Here is a 26,087-nt window from a genome sequence, read left to right as displayed (position 1 = left end):
ATGAACACACTAGGAGAAGGCTGAAATTCTTTGCTGATTTGACACAATTTACAGGCATCAATGAAGATATAATAAACTTAACACACAACCTCAAGGAGGACATCAATGACAAATTGGTTAATAAATGTCATCAATTCAAAGAGTATTTAATATTTATGATTAGTCACTGCACAAGAAAATGTGAAATGCCTGAAATCTTTTTTTTTAGTTAATTAATTAATTTTTGGCTGTGTTGGGTCTTCATTGCTGCGCGTGGGCTTTCTCTATTTGCAGCGAGCAGGGGCTACTCTTTGTTGTGGTGCGCAGGCTTCAGTAGTTGTGGCTCACAGGCTCTAGAGCACAGGCTCAGTAGTTGTGGCACATGGGCTTAGTTGCTCTGCGGCATGCGGGATCTTCCCGGACCAGGGCTCGAACCTGTGTCCCCTGAATTGGCAGGCGGATTCTTAACCACTGTGCCACCAGGGAAGTCCCTGAAATCTTATTCTTATGTGAAAGAGATGTGATAGAGGTTTTCTCAAATTTGACAATAATCCTAAACATTTACATGACATTTCCAGGAGCAAACTGTTAGACTGAGTAGTAGCCATTGAATGGAAGGACTTGAGACCCCCTAGAGGGTGGCTTGGCTGAGCGAGTATGCTAGAATTCAGGGGAGGGAGGACCACTGTGCAGGTCAAGTCTTCTTGGCTGTAGGACTGGAGTTGTTGGTTAAGCCGAAAAAAAAAAAGTTTCCAGTAAATGAACTTCCCACGACCTGCCACCTTTTTAGTTCGGGCTGGACGCATGTTGCATTTCGTCTGGGAATTCTAAAAAGTGGGATGTAAGTATTCAAACCCTTTTAGAAAAAAGCTCAGGGTCATATTTTAGAATTAGAACAGCCAGTCGGTAGTTGCTATTACTAATACATCAATTTGGATTATAGAGAAGACTTACCTAAATTAGGCCAGCAACTATTAATTGATGCCTACCTACAGCTCTTGGTAAAACTGTCCTTGCCTTTGAAGCCTGCATTTAGCTTCAATGTGGGATGTTTCTTTAGAAAAAGACGTGAAAAATGCAAAATGATCCTGGACTCAAATCGATGAAACCTCTTGCAGTTGTCTTTCTCTTCTACCCCGTCGCAGTTTTGGTACTTTGCCTAGTTCACCGCGGAATCACTGAATTTCTGATTCAGAGCCGGCAGAGCGGCCGTGCGGGCTGCCCGCCTCCAGGGGGCGCACCAGCCGCGGCGCAGTGAGGCCGCTCTGGCCAGCTGGGGCCCCGACTCGTCTCAGTGGTCAGCCCTTCCCCTCCGCCCGCCGCCGCAGGCGCCGCCGCCGCCGGGAAGGTGTTGCCGGTGTTACCGCTGCTCGACCGACTCGAAGGTACCTGGGCCTCGGCCTGCGAGCGGCCTCCGGACGGAAGCCACTGACACCTCTCCCGCCAGCGCCGAAGCACTGGAAAGCATCGGCCCGGGGCCTGGCTGCAGGGAACCAGACCCGTGGTGGTGCGACGAGTGGCTTCCTGGCGGGTCTGTGCCGCTCGCGAGAGCTGGGAGGGCCTGCGAGGGTTCTGGGGGTTTTGTGGGTAAAGGCTGCGCGGTCGGCCGCGGCGGGCGGGGCTGTGGCGGGCGTGCTCGCGGGGCTTCGCAAGGGCGGAGGTCCGAGCCGAAGCCCGCGGCCGGCTTCTAGGCGTCGGGCCCGAGAAGGTGCGCTGTGTCTTGCGTTGGCACAGATAGTACGTGACCGTTTACTAGGCGCCCGTAGTCTAGGCGTAAACAGAAGCTGCTGAGAGGTGAGTGGACTGTCCCGATGGCACACGACCCCGGGTGTCCGGGTTAAAAGACAGCATTGCCTCTTATTCACATGCAATGCTGGAAGCAGATTGTCTTCCAGTACAGTGCTCTGCCTCGAGAAAAACACGTTTATTCTTCAGAACGGTCCACAGTGTTCAGAATTGGCTACAGAACATAACGAGGTAAAAAAATATACCATTGACTAGTAACCCTTCTCACTCTTTAAAAAATGACGGTGGTACCAAGGAGCTCCTAGCTTAAAAAGCTGTATTATCAGTGATGTAGAAATTATAGTAATAGCTCTCTTCAGTGCTTACTATATGTCATTGTGCTGGGTGCTTTAAAACCTAGTACCTTTATTTAATCCTTGTAGCAACCGTAGGAAGTACCATTTCCATTTTACAGGTAAGGAAACTGAGGAACAGAGTCTGAATTTACTTGTCCGAGGTCAGACAGCTAGTAAAGGGTGAGATGGGATTTGAACCTCATTCATCTCCCTTACTCCAGTGCTTCTACTTGTTACCTATCCAAACACGTTCCCTAAGACTTTTATTTGCTTATTAATTTGACTTGAATCAGCTTGAACTGATTTCTCTCAGGTTTAATTTTCATGGCTAAATGCAAGAGTCCTGTACCAACTTATTTTTAGTTTAAAAGGAGTTTAGGGCTTCCCTGGTGGCGCAGTGGTTGAGAGTCCACCTGCCGATGCAGGGGACACGGGTTCGTGCCCCGGTCCGGGAAGATGCCACATGCCACGGAGTGGCTGGGCCCGTGAGCCGTGGCCGCTGAGCCTGTGTGTCCGGAGCCTGTGCTCCAAAACGGGAGAGGCTACAACAGTGAGAGGCCCGCGTACCGCAAAAAAAAAAAGAGTTTAATGAGAAAAATGTTTACTCATTAAGGAGAATAGTGATAATGAAGTTAAGCATGAACTAGGGCCCTCACCACTCTGATGCACTTTGATTTGAAGTAGAGTTGGATTTATTTGGTTGTTAATGAGCTTCATTACTTTTCTTCATTATTTGCATTTTGATACCATTTGTAGTGAGTTCACTTTGCCTTTGCAATATTATGTACAGTAGTGTTGAAGGGAAATGAAAGATTTTTCAATGACAGAAAGTTAATATTTTAGAGGATGGAGGAAAGACTGAAGTAAAAAGGAATTAAGAGGTTTGGGGCATGTTATTTAGAGCAGATTGTGTTACTATATGGAAGAGAAAGAGTTCCAGTTTCTGTCAATGTCAGAAGGGAAATGGTATTTCCATTTGTGGAAAGAAGTTAGATACTGTAGTGTCCTAAACACTTAGCCTTATCAGGATTTAAGAGTTTGCATATTAAGCATTCCTGTAGCAAGTGTACACTGAGTGCCTCCCAGGGCCAAGCACTGTTCTAAGCATTGGGGATGCAAGAGGAACAAAAGAAAACAGCATTCTTGTCCTCCGGGAGGTAACATTCCACTGGAGGAAGGTGGAGATGGAGACAGTAAATAAAATACTTTATAAAAATTAAAATATATCCAGTCAGATGGTAACAGTTGCTTAGAAAAAAAATAAAGCAGTGAAGAGGGATAGGGAGCACCAGAGAAGGAGCAGAAGCAGTTTTTTTTGTTTGTTTTTGTTTTTAACATCTTTATTGGAGTATAATTGCTTTACAATGGTGTGTTAGTTTCTGCTTTATAACAAAGTGAATCAGTTATACATATACATATGTTCCCATATCTCTTCCCTCTTGCGTCTCCCTCCCTCCCTCCCACCCTCCCTATCTCACCCCTCTAGGTGGTCACAAACCACCTAGCTGATCTCCCTGTACTATGCAGCTGCCTCCCACTAGCTATCTATTTTACGTTTGGTAGTGTATATATGTCCATGCCACTCTCTCACTTTGTCACAGCTTACCCTTCCCCCTCCCCATATCCTCAAGTCCATTCTCTAGTAGGTCTGTGTCTTTATTCCCGTCTTACCACTAGGTTCTTCATGACATTTTTTTTTTCTTAGATTCTGTATATATGTGTTAACATACGGTATTTGTCTTTCTCTTTCTGACTTCCTTCACTCTGTGTGACAGACTCTGGGTCCATTCACCTCACTACAAATAACTCAATTTCATTTCTTTTTATGGCTGAGTAATATTCCATTGTATACATGTGCCACAACTTCTTTATCCATTCATCCAATGATGGACACTTAGGTTGCTTCCATCTCCTGGCTTTTGTAAATAGAGCTGCAGTGAACATTTTGGTACATGACTTTTTGAATTATGGTTTTCTCAGTGTATATGCCCAGTAGTGGGATTGCTGGGTCATATGGTAATTCTATTTGTAGTTTTTTAAGGAACCTCCATACTGTTCTCCATAGTGGCTGTACCAATTCACATTCCCACCAACAGTGCAAGAGTGTTCCCTTTTCTCCACACCCTCTCCAGCATTTATTGTTTCTCGATTTTTTGATGATGGCCATTCTGACCGGTGTGAGATGATATCTCATTGTAGTTTTGATTTGCATTTCTCTAATGATTAATGATGTTGAGCATTCTTTCATGTGTTTGTTGGCAATCTATATATCTTCTTGGGAGAAATGTCTATTTAGGTCTTCTGCCCATTTTTGGATTGGGTTGTTTGTTTTTTTGTTATTGAGCTGCATGAGCTGCTTGTAAATTTTGGAGATAAATCCTTTGTCAGTTGCTTCATTTGCATTCAGAATGCAACCCCATTCTGAGGGTTGTCTTTTGGTCTTGTTTATGGTTTCCTTTGCTGTGCAAAAGCTTTGAAGTTTCATTGGGTCCCATTTGTTTATTTTTGTTTTTCTTTCCATTTCTCTAGGAGGTGGGTCAAAAAGGATCTTGCTGTGATTTATGTCATAGAGTGTTCTGCCTATGTTTTCCTCTAAGAGTTTGATAGTGTCTGGCCTTACATTTAGGTCTTTAATCCATTTTGAGTTTATTTTTGTGTATGGTGTTAGGGAGTGTTCTAATCTCATACTTGCACCTGGCCAGTTTTCCCAGCACCACTTATTGAAGAGGCTGTCCTTTCTCCACTGTACATTTCTGCCTCCTTTATCAAAGATAAGGTGACCATATGTGCATGGGTTTATCTCTGGGCTTTCTATTCTGTTCCATTGATCTATATTTCTGTTTTTGTGCCAGTACCATACTGTCCTGATTACTGTAGCTTTGTAATATAGTCTGAAGTCAGGGAGCCTGATTCTTCTAGTTCCGTGTTTTGTTCTCAAGATTGCTTTGGCTATTCGGGGTCTTTTGTGTTTCCATACAAATTGTGAAATTTTTTGTTCTAGCTCTGTGAAAAATGCCAGTAGTAGTTTGATAGGGATTGCATTGAATCTGTAGATTGCTTTGGGTAGTAGAGTCATTTTCACAATGTTGTTAAACCAAATAAAGAAAAAGAAAAAAGTCTTTTCTCATGCAACAGTTAAACTAAAGTGGATGTCTCCTAGCAATAATGGATGCCAGGAAGCAGTGGAGTGATAGCCTCAAAGTGCTGAGGGAATGTAAGCGTCAGCTACAATCTTGTAATCACATGAACTATCATTCAAAAATAAACTCAAAGTCACTTTAAAATTTCCAAAGACTGAAAGAGTTTACTACTCACGGATCCTCATTAAAGGACTGAAGGATGAACTTCAGTCAGAAGAGTGAATCTACAGGCATGGGATTTTTTTAAAAAGAGTGGCCTGGTTGATAAAATGTTGATAATTTAGTTAACCATTCTTTTAAAAATTGGGTTTTTTTTTTTAAAGGTAAAATTAAACTCTAGACAACAATCATGAAATGGAATGTTCTGTAGTGGTTATAGTGGACTCAGAATAAAATTTCTGGATAATTTTAGACTTTGAGAATAAGAAAAATTATTAGCATGTATGTCAAAATAACATTTGTTAGTAATCCTACATTCAGGTGGAATAGGGAATGGCAAATAATTGTTACTATGAAGACTAAATTTCGGAGACTTGCCATACAAGATACCAAAAACTATTATAAAGCCAGAGTAATTAAGACAGTGTGGTATTGACACATATATGTCCCATAGACTGTGGGAACAGAATAGAGATACACATAAACAGAAATTTGTTATATGTTAGAGCCACATTGTCCAGTACATAGCTACGACTACATAAGGCTTATTTAAAATTTAAATGTATGGTACCTAGCATTAATAACTGCAACACTGGTTCTCAGCAGTCTGGTGTTCTCATATTTAGTGCTATTTTAAAGTATTTTTGAAGATATATCTTTGTGGGGTTTGGAGATATTTTTTTTTTTTTTTTTTTTTTTGTGGTACGCGGGCCTCTCACTGTTGTGGCCTCTCCCGTTGCGGAGCACAGGCTCCGGACGCGCAGGCTCAATGGCCATGGCTCACGGGCCCAGCCGCTCTGCGGCATGTGGGATCTTCCCGGACCGGGGCACGAACCCGCGCCCCCTGCATCGGCAGGTGGACGCTCAACCACTGCGCCACCAGGGAAGCCCTGGAGATATTTTTTAAAACCTTATGTATATATGCCTTGGGACATAGCCAGGGAATTATATTTTCTAATTTCAAACTGAATGGTGCTACATGTGTTTTAAAAAAACTTCTCTTCTGTATTTCCATTATCTCGAGAGGAGAAAGAAAATTGTCAAATCAAATCTTCTGTTGTAAAAATAATCCTAACTAATTCAGAAACTTTCCAAATAAGCAAAATTTAAAATTGAGAGTACTGAAATTGATTGAGATATTCCTGATGAAATTAAGAGATGGCAAATTGGAAATGTTTTCTCTGACACAGCTAAAAGCTCATTAGCAATAATAAGATTGCAGTTTCTGCAAAAATAAAGAAGTAATTAAAAGAAGAGAGGGACCTCAAAGAAGAGATCAAACGATTTGAAGATGGAGTCAGAAGATGTGGAATTATATTACCGTTATGTTGCCTCCAGTTAATATAGAGAGATCTTTCAGCAGCTGGAAAAATTTGCACAAAAATATGCTCACAACTCATTTGCAGTGCTGGTAATGCATTTGTAAAATTATGCTGTCAGAAAAAATCAAATTCATTTTTCGTTTTCAGTTTTTTGGGATTCTTGCCATTTTTATTACTTCATGTGGTTTATTTTTAGATAATATTTCACTTTATTTTTCTGCTGAATTGTATTAGGATGATAGTGTATGCCCACTTATATTTTTATCAGTTTATATTTTTATCTGATGCTCTGAAATGTTATTAATGTTTTTGAGGTGTATTGAACATTTAATTTTACTTGTTAAAACATGAATTCTGAATTTTAAAAAATAAAATAACCAGTATTAATGCTAATGTTTCCATATTATATAAAACAAGTATTGAAATATCCATGCTTTCATTTTGCGTTAATATTTCATTTCTAGCTAACATGTGCCTGCTACGGAAGGAGGTAACAAATATTGGTTTATTATTTCTAAGTAATTCCTACTTCTTAGACATCAAAAGACTTTCAAGAAGTAGTCATATGAACATGATTTCCCTTTTTTTGTGTGTGTGAGGTTTTTTTTTGAAAGTTTTTCAGCTTTATTTGAAATCAGTAGTAGACAAAGTAAAACAACATTTTATTATTTTCACCTAGAAGACTAACAAAGGTCAGTCTCACCATGTTGATGAAGAGTCACTATCTCTCTCTTTTTTTGTTTTGGTGTTTCATGTAACTTTTTAAGAAATTTTATTTTATTGAAGTATAGTTGATTACAATGTGTTAGTTTCTGGTGTACAGCAGAGTGATTCAGAGTGATTATACACATATATATACATTCTTTTTCATATTCTTTTCCATTATGATTTTCCATTATAGTATATTGAATATATAGTATATAGTATATAGTATATATATATATAGTATAGTATATAGTATATATACTACATAGTATATAGTATATACTATGTAGTATATATACTATATATAGTATATACTATATACTATACTATATAGTATATAGTATACTGAGTATATAGTATACTGAATTCCATTATAGTATACTGAATATAGTTCCCTGTGCTATACAGTAGGACCTGTGCTATACAGTTCCCTGTGCTATACAGTAGGACCTTCCTGTTTATCTTTTTAGTGTAGTTATAGTCTGTGGCCACCTTCAGTGGGTGTCTTCATTCCTGTTGTCACCATTTAGACCTTACGTATGCTAATTTCCAGACTCCACTGAACGTATGTTTGAATGCATACTTTACATTACATTTGTACCATACATTCATTTAACCATAAAAGTATGAAATGAGCACTTAGTTTGCAGTAGGCACTGCTAGACACTGTGGATCATGTTATCAAGACAGGCAAGCTCCTGCCCTCAAAGAACTTATTTTCAAATGGAGATATACAGGAAATGATTAACCAAATAAGCAAATAGTAAAATTATAGATTGTGGTAAGAACAGGAATGAAGTAAACAGGGTGATATGAGAAGTAAGTTGTGGGGATAAGTACATTTGAGCTGAGACCTGAGTGCTGAGAATGAGCCAGTTAAGTGAAGATCTATCCAGAGGAAGTACATTCCAGTAGAGGGGAGAGTAAGTGCAAAGGCCTTAAGGTAGAAAAGAGCGTCAGGGAGCATGAAGGAGGCAGGCAGGGCTAGAGTATAGAGAGCAAGAAGGGGGGATGGTGAAAGCTAAAATTGGGGAGGTAGGCAGGAGCGAAATCATTCAGGGCTTTTGTAGGCCATGGTAAGGGTTTTAAATGTTATCTTAAATGTGTTGGGTTGCCATCGACTTATTTAAAGCAGAGGAATGACATGAAGTGATTTGTGTTTTTGAAAGATTTTGTTTACATGTGGAAAATGAATTGTAGAGGGGTGAAGGTATAAGTGGAGAATGGTTAGGAGTTTATTGGAGTAGACTAGATAAAAGGTCATACTTGGACCATGGGAACCACTAAAAAGTTTTTTTTAGCTTGGAAGTGATGTTCACAAAGAATGAAATGAGAAAATGAACATGGCAACCTAATGTAGATTGACTGGGATGGGGTGATAGGGGAGAGAACGAGACTGAGAGACCAATTGGAAAAGCATTGGAAAACTTCTCATATAAGGTTGTTTGTCAGAACGCAAAGTAAGAGTTTAAATAGTATAAATGGAAAGGAAAATATTTGAGAGACAACGAAAGAAAAGTTGACAGGACTTTGTGTCTGATTCAATGTCAGGAGAAAAGAAGGCATCAAGGATGGTGATTAGAAGCGTGGTTTACTAGAGTCCCATCTGGATATCTTGCCTTCACCTCAACATCATATCTGCGTACACACACACACACAAACACACACACACACACACACACACACCAACAAAAACTCTGTACCACTGACAGAAACTTGGAAGTGTTTCTGTTGGGGGGGGGGAGCGGTGTGGAGTGTTGGGTGTTAGATGTGATGCGGAAGTGGAAGCAGGATATCCAGATGGGTCTGTGTATAGAACTGCCCTGTGTACTCACATTCCAGTGTACACTGCTGTTACTATCTCTTTCGATTTCTCTGCTAACTCTGCCCTTTCAGAGCACCAGATTCTTAAGAATTGCCTCTGAGCTCCTGCAGGGCAGAAATCTTTTTACCTGTTGTTACCAAGATGGGGAAATACTTTTACCCTTAATTCAGGCTGAATTTCTTTAAGGGGAACTTTCACTAGGAAACTAAGCAAAAAATCTAGCATTTTATATTTATATATTGCATTATAGTTTTCAAAGTCCTTTTGTAGATAGAGCAGATATTATTATCCCAATTTTACAAATGAGGAAACCAAGGCTCTTAGAGACTGACTGCTTAAGATCGTACCCTAGAAAATGGCAGTTAGGACCTAAGATGCAAATCTTTTGATTAATATGTAGCCCTCAATGCCTATCATAAAGAATAGTTCTTGATAAATTCACAGAGCAAAAATCTCTTGATTCAAGTCTTTAGGTCTGCCTTTACTGTTTATAGCTTATGATCACCTAACTGGTTAGGTTTCTAGCTTCAATCTTACCTAGATTGAGAGGGAAGTGGTACCTTTAGGTTAGCAGAACCCTGACACTGAAATTTGATAGAATTCTTCATTTTTTCTGGAAGTTATTTTTTAGTCTTTTATCCCGTTGTCAGTCCCCTTAGGCCTTCCCCTCTGACCTTACACTTACACACATTGTCTTTGCTTCTATATGTCATGGTCCTCTGGATGGGGAAGGCACCTTCTTCCCTGGTGGAAATGGGAGTGATCCTTAGAAGTGAGTGAGCCTTAGAAGGAACCAGAAGCTGGCTGAAGAGATGGACAGTTGTACAGACAGATTTCTTCCTGCACGAGGTAGCCAAAAGGGGGCTAAAGAAGAGGTTGAGAGATGTAAATGGGAGACATTTTATAAGGTGTGATAGAGTAGAAAGGGTAAAAGATAATCCAGAAGTAGTTGTCCTAAGAGAGAGTTCAGGGTTAGGATCTGGGTGCTGGAACCAAGTTCCAGAGGACAAAGTCCAAGGAAGGGAGACTGAAGTGAAGTGGAGATAAAGGTATTTGACATTGAGAAATTTGAGGAACTCTTGGGTTAATCTTTTTTAAGTGATAAGTTACACACAGGAAACCACCCAATAAAATATAATTAAAAACTAAAATTTGGGCCAGAGAAGATAGAAGGCAAGTGGTATGAAAAGGCAGTATATACTGTAAAAAATTTTAGGTTCATTTGTATTTGTATTACTGGGGGGGGTGGGGGGGATGTGCTAGAATATCAGTAAATTTAATAGTTACTTTAAACTCAAAAGTTTGCCTTTAGTTTGTTTTTGTATCTGTTCTTATGCTTTTCTGTAGTTTAAAATGCTAAACATTTCCTAGATCATCTTCCCAAATCCAAAGCTTGTGAATTCTGAGAATGTAATTTGTTTCATTTATCTAAATATAAGAAATTTATCCTCCCATCTATTGTTTGAAGACCATGAAGTAATTATCTTTTCATAGTATTTTAAAGAATAATTTTCCTATCATAATTATCTTTGCTTGACAATGCAGTTCTCTTGAGTACAAGGACAAATGTTCAAAGTAGCAATTGTTCAAACTTAAAAAAAAAGACTCTTCCTAACAGTTTTATAGTACATCATGACACTATCTACAGTTCATACAGAAAAAAAATTTTGAAATGAAGACATTTACCATATTATTCCCAGTCTCTTTAGTATTTGTCACAGACCAAATGACAAAATACTAAATCGTTTTAAGAGACTGAAAATAAGGACCAGAAGGAAAATGAGGTTTGTATTTGCCAAACCTAACAAACAATTTTAATTGACAATGTTAAGAAAATAACTCTGCTGAGAAGACATTTCAGTGCATCTGGAAGAGCCATGTATCTATTAAAACTTGAGACCTTAATCACTGACCACTCTTTCCCATATTGGTCACAATGACCTGGTAGGTCTTTGGGCAGTCTATAAAAATAGTTCCATGGGAAACTGATACAGGGATTTGCCAGCCCCTATTCCTGTTTCTGAAAGATACCCTAGAACCTGATTACACCAGACCTAAGTAAACTGAGCCAACTCACAGATCCAGTGTGTGGGAGCCAGGTCTCAGTCAGGAAGAGGATTGCTGTGATGCATTGTCCCTCTATTCAGAATTGCTGTTCTACTGAAGAAGCTACCAGGACTGCTGATTCAGTTCCACTTTACAATACTGGCATTTCCCACTTCTTGCCCCACATCTTAGGTTCCTAAGTGGCAGCATGAGGAAACCTCCAGCCAAAAAATACAGCCTCTGCTTGTAATCCTATACCTATTTTTATCCTCATAAGCTGGGCTAAAAAAACAGAAAAAACCTAGTGGGAAAAAAAATCCCTATTTCTCTTTCTTGAATCTAGAGCCATTTCTAAGCATATAACTCACTACTTTCTTTTCTCAGGGTATCAAAAGATGCCTCCCGAAATAGGTTACCCACAGTCCAAAGGAGAGACAGCAGGAAAAGAACCAAAGGCTCCCTATAAAGCCTCAGACACTCCTCAACTTTCTTATTAGAACTCTGTACTCACTTCCTACCAAAGGTCTCATCCTTAATTCTTATTTCCAGTGGGGAGAAAGAGGAAATTACTGCCCCATATGGTATCTATACAAATAAACATGCCATTTTTGAAGATTTGGCTACGTGAGCCCCTTAGGCCTGTCTTTAGTCACTTTTTCATTGCGCATTCTTATTATTTACCAGGGTCCCTAGAGGTTGGAATGAGTGGAGTAGGATGTGGGTCTAATGATGATGTGTAAGGAGTTCCTAATTTTTAAGGGTCTACCTAGGCCATAAGTGTAAACATCATGGAGCTCTAGACTAGAGTGATTTGCATAGCCTTACCAGCAGTCAGACCACACCTCAAAGTCCACTAGGTACTCTCTTGGGTTGTATAGCTTAGGGAGGGTCCTGTGTCACTAGAACGGGTGTTTTATATTAAGGATGCAATACATGCTAGCTTCCCTTTAGCACATAATTCAGAGCATGAATGGGAACAGATTATAGGAGAACTGTGAAAGCCTATTATGTTGAAGATGATGTACCTTATATTTCTACCATAGATGATGAATAGGGCTAGAACCTTAGAGGTGAGGGTTGGCATGTAAAGTTACAGCCTCTCTGGTTCTCAGTATCCTTATTTGTAAAACGGAGATTGGGTTCGATGATCTAGGTTAGATGATCCTGGATGGCCCTTCAGCTGTAAAAATTTCATAGAAATACTTAAGTTTCTCCTAAGAACACAGTCTTGTGCTTTCAAATTATTTGAGGTGAAGTCTGGTTAAAATTTGTGAACTATTTAGGAAATAAGGAATAATTTACAAAAGTTGTAATTCCTATATTTTAAAATAACACCAAAGAAATGAATAAGAAAGTCATTTTTGTAGCACTTTAACAATTCTGTATAAATGAAGTCTGATAAGGTGGGTTTAATGAGGTTTAGATTTTTTTAAAGGCCTGGAATCATATTTATGCTATTTATTTGCTTGGTAAACTGGTCTTTTTTTTTGGCCGTGTTGCACGGCTTGCGGGATCTTAGTTCCCCAGCCAGGGATTGAACCTGGGCCAAGGCACTGAAAGCGCTGAGTCCTAACCAGCGGACCGCCAGGGAATATTCTCTTCTCTTTTCTTTTCTTTTTTCATTGAGATATGATTGGCATACAACATTATATTAGGTAAACTTTTCTTTTTTAAGGAAAATTGAACTTCATCCCAATTCTGAACAGTTTCAAAATTAGTGAGAATTACAATAAGTGACTGTGAAATGGGACAAAGGGAAACTTCAAAGGCCCTCACTCCTCTTGCTTGTACTAGATGCTCACATTACTCTTGAAGCCCAGGTAGGCCACAAGGTGGCACCATTAGTTCATGTAAATAAAATACAGCTGTGTCTAGGAAAAAACTGATTTTTTTAAAAATCAGATAACTTTATTACAGAAGTAATACATGTGCATGAAAGACTTCACATTGACCTCTCAGTGCTTATTTAATGTCTTTATTATATAATTACAGATTATAAATTGGAAACTTCTATGGGAGGAGGTTCCTTGCTAAGAATTTTAAACACGGTAAACAGTAAAAATTTTGGAAAATACCGAAAGGCATTAGAGTAAAATAAAATATCCAGGGCTTCCCTAGTGGCGCAGTGGTTGAGATTCCGCCTGTCGATGCAGGGGACGCGGGTTCGTGCCCCGGTCTGGGAAGATCCCACATGTCGCGGAGCGACGCCTGTAAGCCGTGGCTGCTGAGCCTGCGCGTCCGGAGCCTGTGCTCCGCAACGGGAGAGGCCACAACAGTGAGAGGCCCGCGTACCGCAAAAAAATAAAAAATAAAATAAAATAACCAAGATAAACAGTGTTCTGTTTGTGAAAAGTTAATTTTTATTTATTTTAAACCAATATCTTTCTGAAATTTGAATTGTAACTAAATTTAAATAATGCAAGAAATATATATCAGAAACTCTTGTTTGGTGTGTTTTGATTTCCTGATGGAGAAATAAAAACTTAGGCAAGTGTTTTCTCACTATCCCAACAAGTAAGAAATAGTTGAGAATAACAAGTCCAGGAATGTAGTCACTCCCTGTAAAGTGGAAAATATTTCCAAATATTTTAATTTTTCTCACACTTAAAAAAGTTTACTTTGTGTGAAATGATTGCAAAGAATTAATCAGAATATATGTGGTAGGCTGATGCTTCCTGTAAAGTAAAAAACATTTCCAGATACGTTTTTATCTGTTTTTCCGCAGTTTAAAAAGTTTACTTTTAATGAAATAATTCTGAGTTAATTCGGAGTGTGTGGGCTAGTCTGATGTTTCCCTTTATAACCTTTGATGAAAAGATTTGCTAAACTAATTCATTATGTAAAAAGAATCTTACGAAAACAAACTTAGGGACTTAGTTTTTTCACCCATAAAATGAGGATAATGATAGTACTTACCATATAGGTTTTTTTCATGGGGACTAAATGAGTTATTACAGGAAAAACCCTTAAACAGTACCTGGAGTAATAATAACTTAATAAATGTTAAACATGTTGCTAAGCAGTTGTTTGCAGAACAATAGCAAACATCCAAATAAATCATTTTTCCTTTTTAATTATAAATAATAAACATAACAATAAATATTTATAAACATAAATAAATTCTTTGTTCCCTAAGAGCACCACCTAAGTAATACCCGATTAGCCTACTTTTAATTATTATATGAACTTAAACACAATGAACGGGCCTTTCTTAAAGTAGCATCTGTAATTCACACATTTGAAATTAACCTCCCCTCTAGTGCATTAAAACATTTTTAATTATGAAGTAATTGATAGCTTGGCATTGAAGAAATCACAAGATTAAAAATTTTACCAGATTCGACTTGGAAATACCATAAAACGTGTGTTCTCCACAGATTTAAATATAAAGTAAAAATGTTTCTGTGGTGGGTCCAGATTTATCTAAAAATTACTCTTTTTGAACTTCTGTTAATTATTTTTGAACCTTGGAAGTAAAATTCAGAAGGTTCTACTTATAAACTTCCTCCTTTAAATGTTCTTCATGGCACTGCGATAGCCTGAAAGGATAGTATTCTCAATTCTTTTTTTGTTTACTTACTACCATGCTTTCAGAAGGGGGGCTACCCTTTTCCTTTTTTTAAGAACTCAAATATTTACATATTTTTTGCCTTTGTTTTGGTAGATACCTCAAAGGTTGAAATTTGGAATCCTACCCGTAAGAAATTTTGTGAATCTCAGACCCAAGACAATCTTCAAAAAAGCAGATAAATAAGGATCCTAAATCCAACTTTGTTTAAGATGAACTGTAAACCAGGATCTTGGAAGTTTTATAGTGAGCAAAATGAGCATTGCATCAAGATTGCTATCACAGTGAAACCATTTGCCAATAAGAAAATGAAATTGGTTCCCCAGCCTTACATTACAGTGAGATCCCTCTGTGTCACATCTTGTAAATACATTGCCTGAAAACCCATTGTGATACTCAAATTTTGATCAAAAATATTATTTTAAAATTCTCTTAGACGATCTACATTTTGATTGGCTTAAAATGTCAGTGAATTTGAATGTGTGTAATAATTAGAAAAGTATAGGGAAAATTCTTTTTTAGTGTGCTGAGGATTTCAGTAAGAAAATTATGGTACATGCATACAATATAACATGACCATTAAAAATTGTAATAGAAGACTGGGACTGGTAACATGGAAGCATGTTCACAGTATAATTTTAAAAGTTTAACATTAGTATGTATATTATGAATTTTAAAAATATAGAGAGAAAAAAGCTGTGAGACCATAGCACCAAAATATTAATGATAGTTATTTCTAGTTGGTAGGATTATGAGTAATTTATTTTCTTCTCTTTGTTCATATTTAAGAATTTTACAATGAACTGTAGAACTAGTCATAAAAGAAAATGTTACTTTAAAATCCTGTTACAGCGAACTTAATTGAGTGTACATTCAGCAAAGAATTACTGGATTTTCTCACGTCTAGATTTCAAGAAATAACATGTCAGGCACTGTGTAATCTGCCAGGGTGCACAGACAGGTCAGACCCATTTTTTATCTTCTAGAGGAAGACTGTCAGGAATTTTAGAAAACGGTTCTGAACAAGTAACAAAGCTTTGTATGAACTGTTATCTCCTGGTTATCTTCATAACTGTATAGAAGCTGCATGACATATTGCAAATATTATAGACTAAATTTGAAGTCCACTCTGTCACGTACAGTAATATGGCCTTAGACACATTAAGGCCATATTAAGGCCACTTTTCTGAGCCTTACAAATTATTAAGACCACTCTATTAGAGAAGTATAGCTGCTGAAATAAACAGACTGAAGAAATATATTATCGATATTTTGGGAAGGGGTTTAAATTATTGTTAAAATGTTTACTTGCTCACAGCTAAATTTCTTTTAGGTTGAGCTTTTTTTTTTACCCTTTCCTAATATCTGTGGAATCTGTGCAGTGCTTAGGTTTTAAGAACAGTAATTCTAAAGTGCAAGCAATTGGGATTTAATGAATTCATTGGATGTTCTTGTTTTATGGTTCTTTGAGGTTATTTTATATTTTAAAAACAACTATCCTTTTAAAAGGGTAAGAATAACTAAGTGAGGTATAGTGAATCCAGATTTGGGGGTTCCATTTACTGTATGTCATTCTCAGATTTAGTACTTTGACATTAGAAAATGCAGGCATTGAGATCTGATAGCACATCTCTTCAGGTGTGCCATTTTTCCCTTGAATTTTGTTGAAGTGTCTGGTGCTTTGATCTCTGACCAAAGTTGCTATATAGGCATAAGGCTGTCAGTCCATTTGAACCATTTGTAGCACTTAGTCTTGCCTTTCCCAGTGACCTTTCAAAATGAAAAATAAATCAATACATTCTGTATGGTTGGTGATATTTGGTATGGAAGACCAATTTAAAGTTATGTTATAATAAGTATATGTTAAAATAGAACACATTTTCTCCATTAGTTCTTTTTTTTCCATTTTTTAAAACATCTTTATTGGAGTATAATTGCTTTACAATGGTGTGTTAGTTTCTGCTTTATAACAAAGTGAATCAGTTATACATATACATATGTTCCCATATCTCTTCCCTCTTGCATCTCCCTCCCTCCCACCCTCCCTATCCCACCCCTCTAGGTGGTCACAAAGCACCTAGCTGATCTCCCTGTGCTATGCAGCTGCTTCCCACTAGCTATCCATTTTACTTTTGGTAGTGTATATATGTCCATGCCACTCTCTCGCTTTGTCACAGCTTACACTTCCCCCTCCCCATATCCTCAAGTCCATTCTCTAGTAGATCTGTGTCTTTATTCCTGTCTTGCCCCTAGGTTCTTCATGACCTTTTTTTTTTTCTTAAATTCCATATATATGTGTTAGCATATGGTATTTCTTTTTCTCTTTCTGACTCACTTCACTCTATATGACAGATTCTAGGTCCATCCACCTCACTACAAATAACTCAGTTTCGTTTCTTTTTATGGCTGAGTAATATTCCATTGTATATATGTGCCACATCTTCTTTATCCATTCATCTGTTGATGGACACTTAGGTTGCTTCCATGTCCTGGCTATTGTAAATACAGCTGCAATGAACATTTTGGTACATGACTCTTTTTGAATTATGGTTTTCTCAGTGTATATGCCCAGTAGTGGGATTGCTGGGTCATATGGTAGTTCTATTTGTAGTTTTTTAAGGAACCTCCATACTGTTCTCCATAGTGGCTGTATCAATTTACATTCCCACCAACAGTGCAAGAGTGTTCCCTTTTCTCCACACCCTCTCCAGCATTTATTGTTTCTAGATTTTTTGATGATGGCCATTCTGACCGGTATGAGATGATATCTCATTGTAGTTTTGATTTGCATTTCTCTAATGATTAATGATGTTAGGCATTCTTTCATGTGTTTGTTGGCAGTCTGTATATCTTCTTTGGAGAAATGTCTATTTAGGTCTTCTGCCCATTTTTGGATTGGGTTGTTTGTTTTTTTGATATTGAGCTGCATGAGCTGCTTGTAAATTTTGGAGATTAATCCTTTGTCAGTTGCTTCATTTGCAAATATGTTCTCCCATTCTGAGGGTTGTCTTTTGGTCTTGTTTATGGTTTCCTTTGCTGTGCAAAAGCTTTGAAGTTTCATTGGGTTCCATTTGTTTATTTTTATTTTTCTTTCCATTTCTCTAGGAGGTGGGTCAAAAAGGATCTTGCTGTGATTTATGTCATAGAGTGTTCTGCCTATGTTTTCCTCTTAAGAGTTTGATAGTGTCTGGCCTTACATTTAGGTCTTTAATCCATTTTGAGTTTATTTTTGTGTATGGTGTTAGGGAGTGTTCTAATTTCATCCTTTTACATGTACCTGTCCTGTTTTCCCAGCACCACTTGTTGAAGAGGCTGTCTTTTCTCCACTGTATATTCTTGCCTCCTTTATCAAAGATAAGGTGTCCATATGTGCGTGGGTTTATCTCTGGGCTTTCTATCCTGTTCCATTGATCTATATTTCTGTTTTTGTGCCAGTACCATACTGTCTTGATTACTGTAGCTTTGTAGTATAGTCTGAAGTCAGGGAGCCTGATTCCTCCAGCTCCATTTTTCGTTCTCAAGATTGCTTTAGCTATTCGGGGTCTTTTGTGTTTCCATACAAATTGTGAAATTTTTGTTCTAGTTCTGTGAAAAATGCCAGTGGTAGTTTGATAGGGATTGCATTAAATCTGTAGATTGCTTTGGGTAGTAGAGTCATTTTCACAATGTTGATTCTTCCAATCCAAGAACATGGTATATCTCTCCATCTATCTGTATCATCTTTAATTTCTTTCATCAGTGTCTTATAATTTTCTGCATACAGGTCTTTTGTCTCCTTAGGTAGGTTTACTCTTAGATGTTTTATTCTATTTGTTGCATTGGTAAATGGGAGGGTTTTCTTAATTTCACTTTCAGATTTTTCATCATTAGTGTATAGGAATGCCAGAGATTTCTGTGCATTAATTTTGTATCCTGCCACTTTATCAGATTCATTTATTAGCTCTAGTAGTTTTCCAGTAGCATCTTTAGGATTCTCTATGTATAGGATCATGTCATCTGCAAACAGTGACAGCTTTACTTCTTCTTTTCCAATTTGGATTCCTTTTATGTATTTATTTATTTATATTTTTTTTCCTTCTCTGATTGTTCAGGCTAAAACTTCCAAAACTATGTTGAATAATAGTGGTGAGAGTGGGCAACCTTGCCTTGTTCCTGGTCTTAGTGGAAATGGTTTCAGTTTTTCACCATTGAGGATGATGTTGGCTGTGGGTTTGTCATATATGGCCTTTATTATGTTGAGGCAAGTTCCCTCTATGCCTACTTTCTGCAGGGTTTTTATCATAAATGGGTGTTGAATTTTGTCGGAAGTTTTCTCTGCATCTATTGAGATGATCATATGGCTTTTCTCCTTCAATTTGTTAATATGGTGTATCACATTGATTGATTTGCATATATAGAAGAATCCTTGCATTCCTGGAATAAACCCCACTTGATCGTGGTGAATGATCCTTTTAATGTGCTGTTGGATTCTGTTTGCTAGTGTTTTGTTGAGGATTTTTGCATCTATGTTCATCAATGATATTGGCCTGTAGTTTTCTTTCTTTGTGACATCTTTGTCTGGTTTTGGTATCAGGGTGATGGTGGCCTCGTACAATGAGTTTGGGAGTGTTCCTCCCTCTGCTATATTTTGGAAGAGTTTGAGAAGGATAGGTGTTAGCTTTTCTCTAAATGTTTGATAGAATTCGCCTGTGAAACCATCTGGTCCTGGGCTTTTGTTTGTTGGAAGATTTTTTAATCACAGTTTCAGTTTCAGTGCTTGTGATTGGTCTGTTCATATTTTCTATTTCTTCCTGGTTCACTCTCGGCATTTCTAAGAATGCCGAGTGGATTTCTAAGAATTTGTCCATTTCTTCCAGGTTGTCCATTTTATTGGCATAGAGTTGCTTGTAGTAATCTCTCATGATCCGTTGTATTTCTGCAGTGTCAGTTGTTACCTCTCCTTTTCCATTTCTAATTCTATTGATTTTAGTCGTCTCCCTTTTTTTCTTGATGAGTCTGGCTAATGGTTTATCAATTTTGTTTATTTTCTCAAAGAACCAGCTTTTAGTTTTATTGATCTTTGCTATCGTTTCCTTCATTTCTTTTTCATTTATTTCTGATCTGATCTTTATGATTTCTTTCCTTCTGCTAATTTCGGGGTTTTTTTGTTCTTTCTCTAGTTGCTTTAGGTGCAAGGTTAGGTTGTTTATTGGAGATGTTTCCTGTTTCTTAAGGTAGGATTGTATTGCTATAAACTTCCGTCTTAGAACTGCTTTTGCTGCATCCCATAGGTGTTGAGTCATCGTGTCTCCATTGTCATTTGTTTCTAGGTACTTTCTGATTTCCTCTTTGATTTCTTCAGTGATCTCTTGGTTATTAAGTAGTGTATTGTTTAGCCTCCATGTGTTTGCATTTTTTACAGATCTTTTCCTGTAATTGATATCTAGTCTCATAGCATTGTGGTCAGAAAAGATACTTGATGCGATTTCAATTTCCTTAAATTTACCAAGGCTTGATTTGTGACCCAAGATGTGATCTATCCTGGAGAATGTTCCATGAGCACTTGAGAAGAATGTGTGTTCTGTTGTTTTTGGATGGAATGTCCTATAAATATCAATTAAGTCTATCTTGTTTAATGTATCATTTAAAGCTTGTGTTTCCTTATTTATTTTCATTTTGGATGATCTGTCCATGGGTGAAAGTGGGGTGTTAAAGTCCCCTACTATGATTTTGTTACTGTCGTTTTCCCCTTATATGGCTGTTAGTATTTGCCTTATGTATTGAGGGGCTCCTATGTTGGGTGCATAAATATTTACAATTGTTATATCTTCTTCTTGGATTGAGCCCTTGATCATTATGTAGTGTCCTTCTTTGTCTCTCGTAATAGTCTTTATTTTAAAGTCTATTTTGTGTGATATGAGATTTGCTACTCCAGCTTTCTTTTGATTTCCATTTGCATGGAATATCTTTTTCCATCCCCTCACTTTCAGTCTGTATGTGTCCCTAGGTCTGAAGTGGGTCTCTTGTAGACAGCATATATACGGGTCTTGTTTTTGTATCCATTCAGCGAGTCTGTGTCTTTTGGTTGGAGCATTTAATCCATTTACATTTAAGGTACCTATCGATATGTATGTTCCTATTCCCATTTCCTTAATTGTTTTGGGTTTGTTAATGTAGGTCTTTCCTTCTCTTGTGTTTCCTGCTTAGAGAAGTTCCTTTAGCATTTGTTGTAAAACTGGTTTGGTGGTGCTGAACTCTCTCAGCTTTTGCTTGTCTGTAAAGGTTTTAATTTCTCCATCAAATCTGAATGAGATCCTAGCTGGGTAGAGTAATCTTGGTTGTAGGTTTTTCTCCTTCATCACTTTAAATATATCCTGCCACTCCTGTCCTGCAGAGTTTCTGCTGAAAGATCAGCTGTTAACCTTATGGGGATTCCCTTGTGTGTTATTTGTTGTTTTTCCCTTGCTGCTTTTACTATGTTTTCTTTGTATTTAATTTTTGATAGTTTGATTAATATGTGTCTTGGTGTGTTTCTCCTTGGATTTATCCTGTATGGGACTCTCTGTGCTTCCTGGACTTGATTAACTATTTCCTTTCCCATGTTAGGGAAGTTTTCAGCTTCCCTAATCTCTTCAAATATTTTCTCAGTCCCTTTCTTTTTCTCTTCTTCTTCTGGAACCCCTATAATTCGAATGTTGGTGTGTTTAATGTTGTCCCACAGGTCTCTGAGACTCTCCTCAGTTCTTTTCATTCTTTTTTCTTTAGTCTGCTCTGCAGTAGTTATTTCCACTATTTTATCTTCCAGGTCACTTATCTGTTCTTCTGCCTCAGTTATTCTGCTCTTGATCCCTTCTAGAGAATTTTTAATTTCATTTATTGTGTTGTTCATCACTGTTTGCTCTTTAGTTCTTCTAGGTCCTTGTTAAACGTTTCTTGTATTTTGTCTATTCTATTTCCAAGATTTTGGATCATCTTTACTATCATTATTCTGAATTCTTTTTCAGATAGACTGCCTATTTCCTCTTCATTTATTAGGTCTGGTGGGTTTTTACCTTGCTCCTTTATCTGCTGTGTGTTTTTCTGTCTTCTCATTTTGCTTAACTTACTGTGTGTTTTTCTGTCTTCTCATTTTGCTTAACTTACTGTGTTTGGGGTCTCCTTTTCGCGGGCTGCAGGTTCGCAGTTCCCATTGTCTTTGGTGTCTGTCCCCAGTGGCTAAGGTTGGTTCAGTGGGTTGTGTAGGCTTCCTGGTGGAGGGGACTAGTGCCTGTGTTCTGGTGGATGAGTCTGGATCTTGTCTTTCTGGTGGGCACGTCCACGTCTGGTGGTGTGTTTTGGGGTGTCTGTGGCCTTATTATGATTTTAGGCAGCCTCTCTGCTAATGGATAGGGCTGTGTTCCTGTCTTGCCAGTTGTTTGGCATAGGGTGTCCAGCACTGTAGCTTGCTGGTCATTGAGTAAAGCTGGGTTTTGGCGTTGAGCTGGAGATCTCTGGGAGATTTTCGCTGTTTGATATTACGTGGAGCTGGGAGGCCTCTTGTGGACCAGTGTCCTGAAGTTGGCTCTCCCAGCTCAGAGGCACAGCACTGACTCCTGGCTGGAGCACCAAGAGCCTTTCATCCACACAGCTGGCACAAGGTGGCCATCCATGGTTTCATGTCAGCGTCATCTCAGGCACAAACCTCCTTGTTTTTCCATTTTGTCTTTAAGTTACTTGTTGAAACAACTGGCCCGTGGTCCCCAGGACTGTTGCGGCTTCGGCCGCCGGGGCCCCTCCAGAGCCGGCATCCTCAGTGAGGCCTCCCTCCTCTTGGGCTCCTGGGCAGTTCCGTGACGGCGGAGGGATGAGACCCCAAGCGGGGAGTTCCAGCTCTGCAGAAACGCGGGCTCCGTTCTCTCCATTAGTTCTTAATACTTATCTTAAAGTTCTGTAGATTGACCTAAGATTAACATAAAATAAAATATAAAGGAAAGAGAGGATTAACTAGAACTTTCTTATCAAGTTGGGGACTCACAAGCTTTCACTAAAACCTCCTTATTGTTATGTGGGTTGAGACAAGTGCTGTTTGGCGTTAGGAGCTCTTGTTACTGAGATCTGGGTGACTGCCTTGTCCCAAAGGATGAGTGCCTCCATCCTCATGAAGTTTCCTGGGCAGTGCCACAGAGCATGGAGTTGGAGTTTTAAATAGCAAGCTGTGCCAGCCCTCTAAGATCTGACCCCCAAAGTCCTGCTTTTAACAATCCCAGGGAGTTAGCCTCTGAGCCAGTCATTGGACACTGTCCCTTATGGACACTGTCCCTTAGGAATCAGAACCAGGCCATGGTGAACAACCAGAGGACTTTCTGGGGCTTGACTATTCCCATTATTGGCTGTTCTTGTGGTTTTTCTTCTGCCAGGAGGAACCAGTTCTCTTTTTCTTTCCTGGAGGTCTTTACTCCCCACTAGAGGTTACCCAGTTGTTAGAAACTGCTGTGTTACCAGAGGATCAGTGTTCTGTGCAAGCTAGGGCACAGTTGAGGACTGTACCCAGCCCCAGGAGAGTAATAACTGTTATTTTTTGGGTGCTTAAGTCATACAGCTAGTAAGTAGCTGAATTGGGATTCTGGCATTCCAGCTCCAGATGCATTCTGGGTGGAGTAACCAAGCTCTTTGAACATCTGACAGTAGAGAAACTGCCTCTCTAGAGTGCTGTTCACTGCTGAAAGTAGCGCCTCTCAGGACAGTCAGACTGTGTATCACGTCTCTCTCCCTTCTGCTTTCCCCACCTCTAAAGCAGCCTCCAGTATGCCCATATCCGTTCACAAGGTGACAGGCTCAGCCTTCTGTGAATCTTGAAAGATGTCACACTTTAGTGCCTCTAACTCTGCTTGTGGAATGGTTCTTATGACACATTCCCTTTGGTAAATACCAGGACTTCTACCTGAGCCCTTCCAAATGGTAGGTCCTACAAACTCTTCCATAAATAATCTCTTACTCTCCTAGCACCCAGAGAAATGACTTCAAAGAAGACCTTTCTTTCTTCTTTCCTTCCTTCCTTCCTTCTTCCTTCCTTCCTTCCTTCCTTCCTTCCTTCCTTCCTTCCTTCCTTCTTCCTTCCTTCCTTCCTTCCTTCTTCCTTCCTTCCTTCCTTCCTTCCTTCCTTCCTTCCTCCTTCCTTCCTTCCTTCCTTCCTTCCTTCTTCCTTCCTTCCTTCCTTCCTTCCTTCCTTCCTTCCTTCCTTCCTTCTTCCTTCCTTCCTTCCTTCCTTCCTTCCTTCCTTCCTTCCTTCCTTCTTCCTTCCTTCCTTCCTTCCTTCCTTCCTTCCTTCCTTCCTTCCTTCCTTCTTCCTTCCTTCCTTCCTTCCTTCTTCCTTCCTTCCTTCCTTCCTTCCTTCCTTCCTTCTTCCTTCCTTCCTTCCTTCCTTCCTTCCTTCCTCCTTCCTTCCTTCCTTCCTCCTTCCTTCCTTCCTTCCTTCCTTCCTTCCTTCCTTCTTCCTTCCTTCCTTCCTTCCTTCCTTCTTCCTTCCTTCCTTCCTTCCTTCCTTCTTCCTTCCTTCCTTTCTTCCTTCCTTCCTTCCTTCCTTCCTTCCTTCCTTCTTCCTTCCTTCCTTCCTTCCTTCCTTCCTTCCTTCCTTCCTTCTTCCTTCCTTCCTTCCTTCCTTCCTTTCTTCATGGAGAAGATGAGCACATTTACACTCAACAATCTTTTCATCAAAATCTTTAGGCCTCTCTATGACCCAGACATTGCACTCCTGGCCATTTATCCCAGAGAAATGAAGACTTAATATAAAAATATGTACCTGAATGTTTTTAGAAGCCTTAACATAATGCCCCAAAACTGGAGATAATCAGATGTCCTTCAGTAGGTAGACAGTTAAACTGTGGTACATCCATACCTTGGAATACTACTCAGCAGTAGAAGAGAAACAAACTGTTGATACAGATAACAACCCAGATAAATCTCCAGAGAATTATGTTGAGTGAAAAAAAAAAACCTCAAAGGTTACATACTGTATGGCTCTATTTATGTAACACTCTAGAAATGACAGAATTATAGTAATGGAAGACAGTAGTGGTTTCCAGGGGATAAGGAGAGGTAGGGGCAGGAGGGGAGTAGGTGTGGCTGTAAGAGGGCAAAGATCCTGGTGGGGCTGGAAATATTCTGTATCCTGACAGTATCAATGTCAATATCCTGGTTGTTGTTTTACTCTGTGTTACCATCAGGGGAAACTGGGTGAAAGGTACACAGGATCTCTCTGTATTGTTTCTTACAACTGAATTTGAATGTACAATTATCTCAAAATAAAAGGTTTAATTTAAAAAATCTTTAGTCCTCTTCACCCTTTGGACAATAGTTAACGTGTCCCGATTTTTATTCATTTCTATTATTTCTTGGGGAATCTATCAGTAGCTTTCTAGTGGTATATTTAGGGTCTTCAGCATTTTCTTGGCAGGTTTCTAGTAATTAGGTCTAATGCATTTATATAGCATTAAGTTTGAAATCACATAAATTTGTAATTTGATCGTTTATTTTCTTTTTTTTTTTTTTTTTTTTTTTAAATAGTCTGTGCCTACAAGGCACCTTCAGTTTATTAATTAATTAATTAATTTTTGCTGTGTTGGGTCTTCGTTTCTGTGCGAGGGCTTTCTCTAGTTGTGGCAAGCGGGGGCCACTCTTCATCGCAGTGCACGGGCCTCTCACTATCGCGGCCTTTCTTGTTGCGGAGCACAGGCTCCAGACGCGCAGGCTCAGTAGTTGTGGCTCATGGGCCCAGCCGCTCTGCGGCATGTGGGATCCTCCCAGACCAGGGCTCGAACCCGTGTCCCCTGCATCAGCAGGCAGATTCTCAACCACTGCGCCACCAGGGAAGCCCGATGATCGTTTATTTTCTTATGTGACCTTGTCATATCAAAAGAAACTGGCAGAAAATGGTCTTTCTTATGGATTTAAGGAAACATTAGGATTACTTTGGGGGCACATAACTATATAATCGATAATTCTATCTCCAAATAAACAGCTATACTTGTCCTTTTCATAATATAAATCCTACTATCTTCAGAATAAACCCCTGTACCATTTTAACATTGAAAAAGTCACATCTTAAATTAATATATTAGACTTTAGTCATGAAGGCTCAGCTCTAGTGAGCAGGACATAAAAGGAAAATAGTAGGCTTTGGGTGAACACAGACTGTTTGTTCAGGGAAATCAATTAAGTGGCTCAGTGATAATGAAATCTGTCTAAACTGGTATTACAGACTTGCAGAAATATAGGGAACAGTTGAAGAGGGTTGGATGTTTTGCG

At 38.9% G+C, this 26,087-nt stretch overlaps 1 protein-coding gene across 8 annotated transcripts in view; it reads left to right on the top strand.

The window, feature by feature from the left end:
* Positions 1-1,267: 1,267 nt before the first annotated feature.
* ANKRD46 (ankyrin repeat domain 46) overlaps positions 1,268-26,087 on the top strand; it is a 63,343-nt gene continuing 38,523 nt past the window's right edge. For 3 of the 8 annotated variants that reach the window (XR_004346410.1, XR_004346409.1, XM_032609706.1), the window contains exon 1: positions 1,303-1,510. The gene's annotated coding sequence lies outside the window, so the exon portion shown is untranslated. The other 5 variants (XM_032609703.1, XM_032609702.1, XR_004346411.1 and 2 more) reach the window with 5 other exon arrangements.

Source organism: Phocoena sinus, chromosome 17 (assembly GCF_008692025.1).
Source record: "Phocoena sinus isolate mPhoSin1 chromosome 17, mPhoSin1.pri, whole genome shotgun sequence".
Classification (NCBI taxonomy): domain Eukaryota; kingdom Metazoa; phylum Chordata; class Mammalia; order Artiodactyla; family Phocoenidae; genus Phocoena; species Phocoena sinus.
This window is presented reverse-complemented; position numbering and strand designations above follow the sequence as displayed.